This window comes from Coffea arabica, chromosome 5e, assembly GCF_036785885.1.
Source record: "Coffea arabica cultivar ET-39 chromosome 5e, Coffea Arabica ET-39 HiFi, whole genome shotgun sequence".
In the NCBI taxonomy this organism is placed as follows: Eukaryota; Viridiplantae; Streptophyta; class Magnoliopsida; order Gentianales; family Rubiaceae; genus Coffea; species Coffea arabica.
Window position 1 is genome coordinate 36,424,355 of NC_092318.1, and position 12,145 is coordinate 36,436,499.

The 12,145-nt window shown below is 35.8% G+C and overlaps 1 non-coding gene across 1 annotated transcript; it reads left to right on the top strand.

Annotated features, from left to right (window-relative positions):
- Window positions 1–8,518: 8,518 nt before the first annotated feature.
- Window positions 8,519–8,625, top strand: LOC113688685 (small nucleolar RNA R71). The gene has a single exon (XR_003448049.1). It is a non-coding gene; the product is annotated as a small nucleolar RNA R71 (small nucleolar RNA).
- The last annotated feature ends 3,520 nt before the right edge of the window (window positions 8,626–12,145 follow it).

The following is a 12,145-nucleotide window of genomic DNA, read 5'->3' on the forward strand; positions in this document are numbered from 1 at the left end:
GGGCACCCGGAACCTCGGGTGATTAATAGATAGGGAGACATGCTAATTGGAAGACCCAACCACCGAACAAGCAAAAGGATCATTATAAAAAATCCACAGGTCCTCTGACACATTTACAATTGCATAGTCAAATGATAGTTTCAAGCGAATATACTCAACCCGAAAGGCATCTAATTTTGGCTCAGAAATGGCAACAAACTGGATACCATGCATACGAATAATGTGTTTCAATCGTCGTAAATTGGGCGCTTTAAACACCCCTCTAATATTCCACAAAAGCGTATTAATCATTACACAATACCTAGAATGAGTCATTGGTGGAAATTGAGGACTGCAGCTGCCTGTCCGATTGGAAACGTGCATGCAGACCCTTTCCCTTTGCCTTCCTACCACTCTTTCCATCCCCAACTATGGGATCAATGTGTAACTCCACGAGTGAATTATTCGGATTCAGATCTCGCCTGACCACAAGACTTGGGGACAAATTACCCTTCACCTGTGGTAGCTCCACCGCTCTCCCTTCGTCACTCGCATCACTATCCTCCAAGTGCGCTGTCCCCTCCCTCGCGCCCAGCCCACCACTGGTCAGCTCCTTTCCAATCAACTCTATGCGCGAGGTGTTGCTGTCAGGTTGTTGCGGAGCCTCTACCCCTGGACAAGCTAGCCCACGTAGCAGCCCCTCCACAGGTTGTTGGAGATCTAGTGCAGCCACTAGCGAAACCAATCCTTGTGCACCAGCCGCAAGAACACCAGCAGCTGCACCCGCACATGGTTGCTCAGCCACGTCCGCTGGTGGCATCCCCTTCCTACTGGCACTTGCAGTTGCCCCCAGAAGAGGGGCCTGACCCACCATGCCGTGATCCTCCGTCGCAGTAGCCTCTATCGCCTGTTGAGTGTCCAAGCTTTGAAGACCAGCTGGGGATGCTGAAAAGGTCCGTTCCGCAGCCTGCCCATCAGACCCATCAATAACACCTGGGTTTTCTTGCCCTAGCAGAGCAGCGTGCCCTTCTGACTCGTTGCGCTCCAAAGCTGCTTCCACCTCAAGCCCCAGGGAGCCATGCTCATCAGAAGTTCCTTCTTCCATGCTAGCCCCAACTCTAGGCTTAGGGTCTACCCGCTGCTGAAACCTCTGCGATGCCTTCTTCTTCTCCTCTAGGTGTTCAGTTCGGGTCCCAGGATTCTTAATTCGGCATTCACCCTCATTGTGTCCTTGGTGCATGCAAAAGCTGCAATACTTTGGAAGATATTCTGGCACTAAAGGCTGCCATAAACCTAGCCTATCCCCAACAGCAATCCACACCCGACCTGGCAACTACTTCATCAATTCCACCTTCACGCAGACGCGGGCTACACTTGGCCGCGAGCCCAACGCTGTTGCAGCATCCACGCATAGGGGGCGCCCCAGACAAGCAACAATGGAGAAAAGGCATTCTTTATGAAACAAATGTATTGGAAGCTTGGGCAAGGCAAACCAGACAAGCACAAAGGATGACTCTTTATCCATATGAAAATCAATTGACCACTTGAATACTCGCATCAGGGCATCGTGAATGTACCAGATATTGCGAGACCATAGTCGATAATAATCTGTTTCATTGGACAGAAGGATCAAAACATGACAATGATCCAACAAACCCAGCGAGAACTCCTCCTTCAAATCCAACGCACGGAAGAACTTGCGGATGTCCTCCATAACCGGACGTCCCCTAGAGAATTTGCCTACTAGGGCAAACTGAAAAGGGACAGCCACACGTTCAATGTCTTTGACGGCGAAGCACACTGCCGGCTCCCCTCTATGGGTGGAAGAGACAGCCTGCGCCCGTAATCCCCCTTCGGTAGAAGACGCCAACGAAGCAAACGACTTGGAGTTGAACCCCAGGGCTTGCTTTGCCGATACCACCTCTGCAAACGAGCGGGGAGCCATTGTTGCAGCAGTTTGGAGAGCCCCCTCCCCCAAGGCGGAGAAGGGCCGTGCAACCATGCAACCACGATACCAGCCCTAGGAATAGAGGGTTTTGTGGCTCTCTCCTAGGGTTTTCGTGTCAACCTCTGGTCAACCTATCTTTCTTATCTATTACATTGGTCTATCTAATTATAATTTTTCAAAAATATTACGTATCTATTACATCTCGAAATATTTAAATACCTCCCAAATAATTATAAAAATTATCTAAACAAATATAAGAAAATTTGAATGAACATTTAAATCAAATAAATAATAAAGCATATAAAAATATATAAATACATAAGAGTATATAGGAGCACATAAGAGCACGTAATTGACATTTAAATAATAATAGGGGTATCTCCCTTTTGAAGTGGTGACTAAATGGAGTCAAATTGCCCTATTTATGCTTAAAATGAACAAAAGAATCATGACACCAATTTAATTGAAAATAATAATAATAATAAAAGTACTTAATTCACATTAATACATCAAACTTAAAGAAACTTAAGGACATCTAAAAATTACAAGTTGAATACATTCAAAAGTAACATAATTAGCTATTAATGAAAAGAAACAATTATAATAAATAGAGTCAAAAAGTCACAAGGGACTAAATTGTAAAAATCAAAAAATTTTGGGGGTCAAAAAATATTTTTAAAAGTTTAGGGGTCAAAATTAAATAAAAAAATTGAGGGACTAAATTGTAATTAAATTAAGGACCAAAGTGAAAGAAATTTAAAATTTCTGGGCCACAGTAAAACTATCCAAAAGATCAGGGGCTAAAGTGTAAATTTCGGTTTCTGATTTGGGCAAAAAAGATCTGATCTGGATTTCTTCTTTTTCTTTTATTTGTTTGGCTTGGGGCGAAATGGTTAGGCCCAACGAAAATAAGGAAACCAGCCTACCAGAAAATAAAAATTAGCCCAAACAATTTTTTTTCCCTTCCTTTTCCTTCTTTTTTTCTTCCCTCTTCTTCCTCTTCATTTTTCTTCTTCTCCATCTCCGGCAAATTGAAGCTTCTTGCTGCTGGTGGCCATGGCGGCCGCCAGCGACCTCTCCGATCACGAAATTTCACCAAAATACACCTCCCACTCGATTTTTCATGTAGAATCCATTTTTGGACTTAGTCTTTATAAAAAATAACCAAAAGTGGTGAAATTGCCAAAAAAAGTCCAATTTTTATTTTTTGAAATCACTATAAGTTTCACCAAAAATCATAAAATTTATACCAATACACTCCTTATGATTCCTACAATATAACTATGACTTCCAATCAATAGAAAAACAACAACAATATGATAAATTAAACCAAACAGTCCAAAAATAAAAAATCCTTCAATGCTTTTAAGGCTCATAAACTCCAAAATTTTGGATAACCAAAAATTTTCAGGTCTTGTGCTAGCTATGATCATCTGTGTTGATGAAAAATAAGCACAAAAGATTCACTAATTTGATTCATTTTCATTTTAGTATTTTTACCAACACTTAATATGCATAACTAAAATTCACATGGTACATGAAATCTGGACAGATTTGAACTCTCAAATTTTACCAACAAACAAATATGGCTATTACCACAAAGAAAAGAAACGAAAAAACAAGAAAGGAAATGAAAATGTTACCTACGTGAGGAAAAATGAGAAAAATACCCTAACTAGCTTAATGGCTAACGGGATTTTGATATAACAAATTTAATTCCGAATTATACCCATTTTACTGCAAGCATACAGGTCAAGCTAGTAGTTAGGGTTTATATCGGGTTGACTCCACAGAGAGAAACTTTGCAAGTATTAGGTCCTCGCTCTATTATTTAGACTAACGATCACTTTAAGCAAGAGAAGTTATAATTACTACTACCTACAAATCTTAACTAGATATTTGCAAGATAAAAATAGAGGAAATTCATTAAATACTTGAGTCTAGAGATGTAGATTCCACTTATGGCATAAAAGATGCAAATAAATAGATATACCTCTTGTTATAACTCTTGTTTAACAAGAGATTCATTTCCAATATTACCAAATCTCATTCTCATGATAAAATGGCCTAGAATAGACTAGTTTTCCCTATTCTCATGTTGAAGAACTAGATCTACTATTGTTTCCTTCATTAAATGTAAGTTTAATTCACCTAAGTGTACCTCTATTCTCATGAGTCTACTACGTAAATTCTATTCATGTTGTTCCATCATTATTATCAACTTTAATTGAATAATAACAAGTAAAATTTTGCTATTGGTGATCAAGGACAACAAGTGATAAGCATGCATAAATAAATAAGTTAATACAAGTTGTAACAAGTGTAAATCATATTCACTTCATATCAAGTAGCCATAAGTTTCATCCACTCCCTAGATCTAGAAATTTAGTTACTCATATAAGTTATAACAAGAAAGCGCATGGGTTCATTGCATGAACACATATTGAATCACAAGTGAAAGATAGATAAAGAAAACTTAGCCAAGATTGATGAAGAAGCTCCCAATGATCTTCTATTTCTTCAATAAAAAGAGTTGTACAATGAAATCTCCAATTGTTCTCACAAAATCTCTAGCTAGAGAGAACAAAACAAGACTAACCTCTAAGTTCTAATGTTCAAATCTGATGAAAACTACTTCTAATATGTTCTACTCTCCCTTTCTAATGATTCTAACATCTTAAGTGTTAAAAGAGTCAAAAGGTGGTTTTCGGACAAGACATAAAGATCCTTTTTAATTCCAAAAGGTTCCTTGAACATGTGCAGCCGAAATTCTTGTCTAGAGTTGAGCTGGAAAGTAGTGTGAAAGCAGAGCAAGTAGCTGAGCAATTTGCAGAAATCAGGTTACAATACGCGACTAGGGAATACACGACTTCAACTCACGTATTGCCAAGTCGCGTATTCACTTCTGTGAATTTGGAATCATTTTAGCTGCTATTTTCTCATAGATAAAGGCCAAACTAGCTCTTATGCAAAACATAGCCCTTTGCGTTAGCTTTCCAATGCTTTAAAAATCATCTAATTTGGACTTTTGTGGACCGAGATATGACCAAAATACCATCAACTGGTCAGAGCTCTGTTTCAGCTTTGATCATGCACATGTACTTCTTTATCTCGACTTTTTGACAAGGAAGACGACTGAACTGGATTTCGATGTCTTCATACCAAATGTAGATCTATCTTTTAGCTTCAAAATGGTATAAGAATAACCTCAATCCGATGCTTTTACTCAAGATATTGCCAAAATACCACAAGGTGTCAAAACTGTCTTCACTTGCATTTCTTCCTTTGAAGGTTTTACACTTCATGTCTTCTTTAAACCACTTCAAATCATCAATAATCATCCAATTCTCTTCTCAATTCATGCCAATTGATGATTGAATCATTAAACCTACAAAAACATGAAGTTTCACCATTAAAATCCATAGAAATGCAATTTTTGCCACTTAAACTATAAAATGTATATTTTGACCAAAACCCTAGTTAATTGGTTATAAAACTAAATAAAATACACCAAAACTAACTAATAAAACACACTAAAAATACATAAAATATATACTTATCAAATACCCCACACTTGAACCATTGCTTGTTCTCAAGTAATAAGAAATACAAACCAACAGTGATCCAATCTTTTGAAAATAAACATATGTGCACATTTCAACTTCATTTTCTCGAAAACAAGATAAACAACCATTATGCAATCATCCATTAATTCTTAAGTACTCATAATATGAAGTAAATGAGAGCTAATTATACCTTAATTATGCTAGTTCAAATCAATTTCTCATCCTTACCTAATTTAACAAACAAGTAACTCATATGGTCAATAAAAATGCTATGTAAACTCATGATCATCTTCTTATTTAAACTTAAAGAGGGATTTATTCATATAACATAGCTAAATATATGCTTAAGTTGTGAAAGTGCCTTTTGACGCGAAAATCGACATTTTTAGATGAAAATCGTCGGTTACTCAACACTGCACATACTCAAGTTGCTTTGCATACTCTTAATTCAAGTACCATTTTACGCGAAAGTCAATATTTGTGGATGAAGACTCCTGGTTACTAAGCACAAGAGCCATTGGAGTTGAACAACTCTTATTCTTTTTTTTCTTTTTTTTTTATTTTTTTTATTTTTCTTTGTTTTTTTTTCAAAGTAAAGATAATAATTATTCCCTCAAAAGAATAATCATTAGAAGAATATTACACTTATTAACCATATTAATCACTTAACTATATAGAATCAAGTAAAGAGAAGAAATTTCATCAAACGTGTAACACTTTGGCATAATTTTCTCCACTTTACTAGATATACTTTGCTATAAATGCATAAATTATAATCGCATAATAATCATTTCCAATCCAATTGCTCAAAATGCATCCTAGATCGCATGCACATGTAAAATGATCAAAACATGCATTTTATCCCTTTTTAACGGATCAAATACACCTTAAATATGAGGGGTTGAGTTTCTTGATCAAACTTTGCCTTTTTCACCTCAAATGGTCATCTTTGCTTCCGTTTTCTAAACTTATAACACAAAAATGACAATTAACTTATACATGTACTAAATACAAAATCATACCAAATTAATATAAATAACTTAAATATTGGGTTGCCTCCCAACTAACACTTTTGTTTATAGTCATTGGTTCGATTCAAAAAATTTGAATCTTTTTAGAACATTAGGGAGTGATTTTCTCCCCACGGGTTAACACTCCCAAGTCATTCCACCGTGTGATAAGCCATGCATTGATTTCCACAGTCCAACTTCCTCAAATGCCAAAGAGGAGTATTAGACTGATCATATAAGGGCTTGACTTCACCTTGGAGTGGAATTCGCTTGCCTTTTTCGAGTCGACTTAACTTTTCACTTATTCCTTCAGGGAATGACGAATTGATTAAGCCAACTTCCATCCTTGCCCTCGCCTCTCTTGCTCCAACACCATGAAATTTATTACCAAAGAGATTTATAGATTTAACTTCTTCATTCATCTCCTGGTTAACCTTTTTATCGCATGGCTTATTAGAAACAAGAGCAATAGGCTCTATACTTCCTTCTTTATTAACTAAATTAAATTTCAATTCCTTACCATTAACCCCTAATATAAACTTACCTTTTTTCACATCAATTATGGTTCATGCAGTAGCTGAAAACGGTTGTCCTAAAATAATTGGCATTTTCACATCTTTCTCAATATCTAAAACAACAAAATCCACAGGTATAATAGATTCCCATACCCTTATAAGCACATTTTCCAAAATATCAATTGGATGTGTAATTGACCGATCCGCCAATTATAATGTGATATTGGTAGCTTTCAGCTCTTGAAGTCCCAACCTCCGGGCAACCGATAGCAGCATAAGTGACACACTTGCACCTAAATCACATAAAGCATTAAAAAATGCAATTGACCAATAGTACAAGGAATAGAAAAACTTTTTGAATTTTTCAATTTAGGAGAGAGTTTATTCTTAATTAATGCACTACACTCTTCTGTTAATGCTATTATCTCGATATCCACAATTTTTCTCTTCTTTGACATGATATCCTTTAAGAAACGTGCATAAGAGGGAATCTGTGTAATAATATCAATGAAAGGACTGTTAATATGCAATTGTTTAAAAATTTTGAGAAACTTTTCAAACTCCCGATCGTTTCCCTCTTTCTTCAACCTGTGAGGAAAAGGAATCACATTAGAATTCAACTTAGGAGGAGGTACATCAATATCAATAACAACATGATTATTTTGGCTTTCTTTCACTTTTTCAATTGCTTGCTCCTTATCTTTTTCACCACTTAAATTGCTAGAGTTAGGTCCCTTAACCATTTTACCACTTCTAAAAGTGATAGCATTGACATGCTCTCTTGGATTCACTTCGGTTTTACTGGGCAATTCGCCAAGATTTCTGTTATTGATTGCATTAGCAATTTGACTAATTTGAACCTCCATATTTCTATACATCCCGGTCAATTGGTCCAATTGCCCCTTAATTCGCTCTAATCTTTCTGAAGTACCCTTGGCTAACTTCTCTACCGCTATCTCCCAATCCGGTTTAGTATTCATCTGTGGTTGCTTTGATTGGAATCCCTGCAGATTGGTCGGCCTTTGAGGGTAGCTTTGATCTTTCCACCCAAAATTTGGATAATTTCTCCACCTCGGATTGTAAGTATTCGAGTATGAGTTGTTTTGAGCATTCTTATTGTAATTATTAACAAACTGAGCCTGCTCACGATCAACACAATCATTAGTATCATGTTCTCCTTCACATATGGAACAACAAGCTACTTGCACATTGGACGAAGAATTTGGACCACATCCGACTTGTCTATTCAACACCTTCATCATATTGCTCATTTGAGCACTAAGCATATTGATGGTGTCAATTTCAATCATACCTGCTTACCGCCTTGGATTACCTCTTTCATTATCCCATTGATAATTGTTTGCCGCCATTTCCTCTATGAAACTTTGAACTTCTTAAGGTGATTTTGCAATCAATGCTCCACTTGCGGCTGCATCGATAGTAGTTTTAGTAGAAAAAGATAAACCATTATAGAAGATTTGCACAATTAACCAATCGGGAAGTCCATGGTGTGGACATTTTCGAAATAAATCTCGAAACCTTTCCCATGTTTCATATAATGATTCACCTTCCAATTGACTAAAACTAGTTATATCCATTCTAAGTTTAGCCCTTTTACCATGTGGGAAGTATTTATTCAAAAACGCCCTAGATAAATCATTCCAAGTAGTAAAACTGTTACGGGCATGAGAATGTAGCCGAATTTTAGCCTTGTCTCTCAATGAAAGCGGGAACAACCTTAACCTTATAGCATCCTCACTAACTCCATTCATTTTGATTGTATCACATATCTCCAAAAATGTGGCTAAGTGTGCATTTAGATCTTCTACAGCATTACCTCCAAATTGAGATTGTTACACCATTTGGATTAATGATGGTTTAATCTCAAAATTATTAGTGTTTACCATCGGCCGTGCTATACTTGTTTGAGATCCTTGAGTTCCTGGTAGAGCAAAATCCCTAAGAGCTCGCCTATTTGCTTCATTTTTCGCCATTTCCTCTTCAAATAGTAGCTCTATCGCGATTCCCTCTATTTTGTTCTTGAATTTCTTCTCCTTCTTGTTGGGGTGTACGCCTTCTTTGTCTGTAAAATGTCCTTTCAATTTTCGGATCAAAAGGTGCTACAACTCGTAAAGTCCGGTGCATACACTACAAACAAAAATAAAGAGATTATGTAGAAGTATTTCACAAAACTACTAAAAATTCTAACTTAACTGGAAACAAAGATCAACTAACTAATATAGAGAATGTCTAAATTAATAAATCTGGTTAGGCCCTAACATTGCCGCTCCCCGACAATGGCGCCAAAAACTTGACGGATTTTTAATATAAGTATAAGTTTAATTCTGAATTACACCCATTTTACTGCAAACATATAGGTCAAGCTAGTAGTTAGGGTTTATATCGGGTCGATCCCACAGAGAGCAACTTTGCAAGTACTAGGTCCTTACTCACTCTATTATTTAGATTAATGATCACTTTAAGTAAGAGAAGTTATAATTACTACTACCTACAAATCTTAACTAGATATTTGTAAGATAACAAATGGAGAAAATTCACTGAATACTTGAGTCTAGAGATGTAGATTCCACTTATGGCATAAATGATGCAAATAAATAGATTTACCTCTTGTTATAACTTTTGTTTAACTAGGGATTCATTTTCAATATTACCAAATCTCATTTTCATGATAAAATGGCTTAGAATAGACTAGTTTTCCCTATTCTCATGATGAAAAACTAGATCTACTCTTGTTTCCTTCATGAAATGCAAGTTTAATCCACCTAAGTGTACTTCTATTCTCATGAGTCTACTACTTACTACTTAAGCTCTATTTATGTTGTTCCATCATTATTACCAATTTTCATTGAATAATAATAACTAAAAAACTTGCTATTGGTGATCAAGCATCAATAAGTGATAAGCATGCATAAATAGAGAAGTTAATACAAGGCGTAACAAGTGTAAATCATATTCACTTCATATCAAGTAGCCATAAATTTTATCCATTCCCTAGATCTAGAAATTTAGCTACTCATATAAGTTATAACAAGAAATAGCATGGCTTCATTGCATGAACACATATTGAATCACAAGTGAAAGATAGATAAATAAAGTTTAGCCAAGATTGATGAAGAAGCTCCCAATGGTCTTCTATTTCTTCAACAAAATGAGTTGTACAATGAAGTCTCCTATTGTTCTCACAAAAGCTCTAGTTAGAGAGAACAAAACAAAACTAACCTCTAAGTTCTAATGCTCAAATCTGATAAGAACTACTTCTAATATGTTCTACTCTCCCTTTCTAATGATTCTAACATCTCAAGTGTTAAGAGAGTCAAAAAGTATTTTTTGGACAAGACATAAAGCTCCTTTTTACTTCCAAAAGGTTCCTTGAACATTTGTAGCTGAAATTTTTGTCTGGAGTTGGGTTGGAAAGTAGTGTAAAAGTAGAGCAAGTGGCTGAGCAATTTGCAGAAATCAGGCTACAATACGCGACTAGGGAATACGCAACCTCAACTCACGTATTGCCAAGTCGAGTATTCACTTCTGTGAATTTGACATCACTTCAATTGCTATTTTCTCATAGATAGAAGCCAAACTAGCTCTTGTGCATGAAATTGGAGAAGGAAGGCTGGAATATGCTCCCATTTTTAATAAGATTCCGGCTCTTTGAATTAGCTTTCCAATGCTTCAAAAATCATCCAATTTGGAGTTCTGTGGATCGAGATATGACCAAAATACCATCAACTGGTCGGAGCTCTGTTTCAACTTTTGATCATGCACATGTACTTTTGTATCTCGACTTTTTGACAAGGAAGACGACTGAACTAGATTTTGATGTCTTCATACCAAATGTAGATATTCTCTTAGCTTCAAAATGGTATAAGAATCACCTCAATCCGATGCTTTTAATTCAAGATATTGCCGATATACCACAAGGTGTCAAAACTATCTTCACTTGCATTTCTTCCTTTGAAGGCTTTACACTTCATGTCTTCTTTAAACCACTTCAAATCATCAATAATCAGCCAATTCTCTTCTCAATTTAAGCCAATTGATGATTGAATTATTAAACCTACAAAAATATGAAGTTTCATCATTAAAATCCATATAAATGCAATTTTTGCCACTTAAACCACAAATGTATATTTTGACCAAAACCCTAGTTAATTGGTTATAAAATTAAATAAAACACACCAAAACTAACTAATAAAAAATACATAAAATATATACTTATCAAATACCCCCCACACTTAAACCATTGCTTGTCCTCAAGCAATAAGAAATACAAACCAACAATGATACAATCTTTTGAAAATAAACATATGTGCACATTTCAACTTCATTTTCTCAAAAACAAGGTAAACAACCATTATGCAATCATCCATTAATTCTCAAGTACTCATAATATGAAGTAAAGAAGAGCTAATTATACCTTAATTATGCTAGTTCAAATCAATTTCTCATCCTTATCCAATTTAACAAACAAGTAACTCATATGGTCAATAAAAATGCTATCTAAACTCATGATCATCTTCTTATTCAAACTTAAAGAGGGATTTATTCATCTAACATAACTAAATATATGTTTAAGTTGTGAAAGTGCCTTTTAACGTGAAGATCGACATTTTTAGATGACGATCGCTAGTCACTCAACACTTCACATACTCAAGTTGCTTTGCATACTCTTAATTCAAATACCGTTTTACGCAAAAGTTGACATTTGTGGATGAAGACTCCCGGTTACTAAGCACAATAACCATTGCAGTTGAACAACTCTTATTCATTTTTTTCTTTTTCTTTTTTCATTTTTTTTAACAAGAAAAAAAAGACCATACTTGTATTATAACTAAACATAAGATTCAAACACAAGAGTTAAAGAGTTGAAGAGATGGAACCCCTTGTCACATGTGAGCAATATCTTCTCCACCTTCAAACCTCAATCATCATCCTTGCTTAGCATAATACAAGATAGGATAAAACTAGACTAACCTACCTAAATTAATGAACTAAGAAAAACTAGTGAAAACTACATTTTTGGTGGAGTTTCTCTTGCCTTCCAAAAATTGTGAAAGTGTTCCCCAAAGAAAGGGTGATGAGGAAGCTCATGACTATCCTCCGGCAATG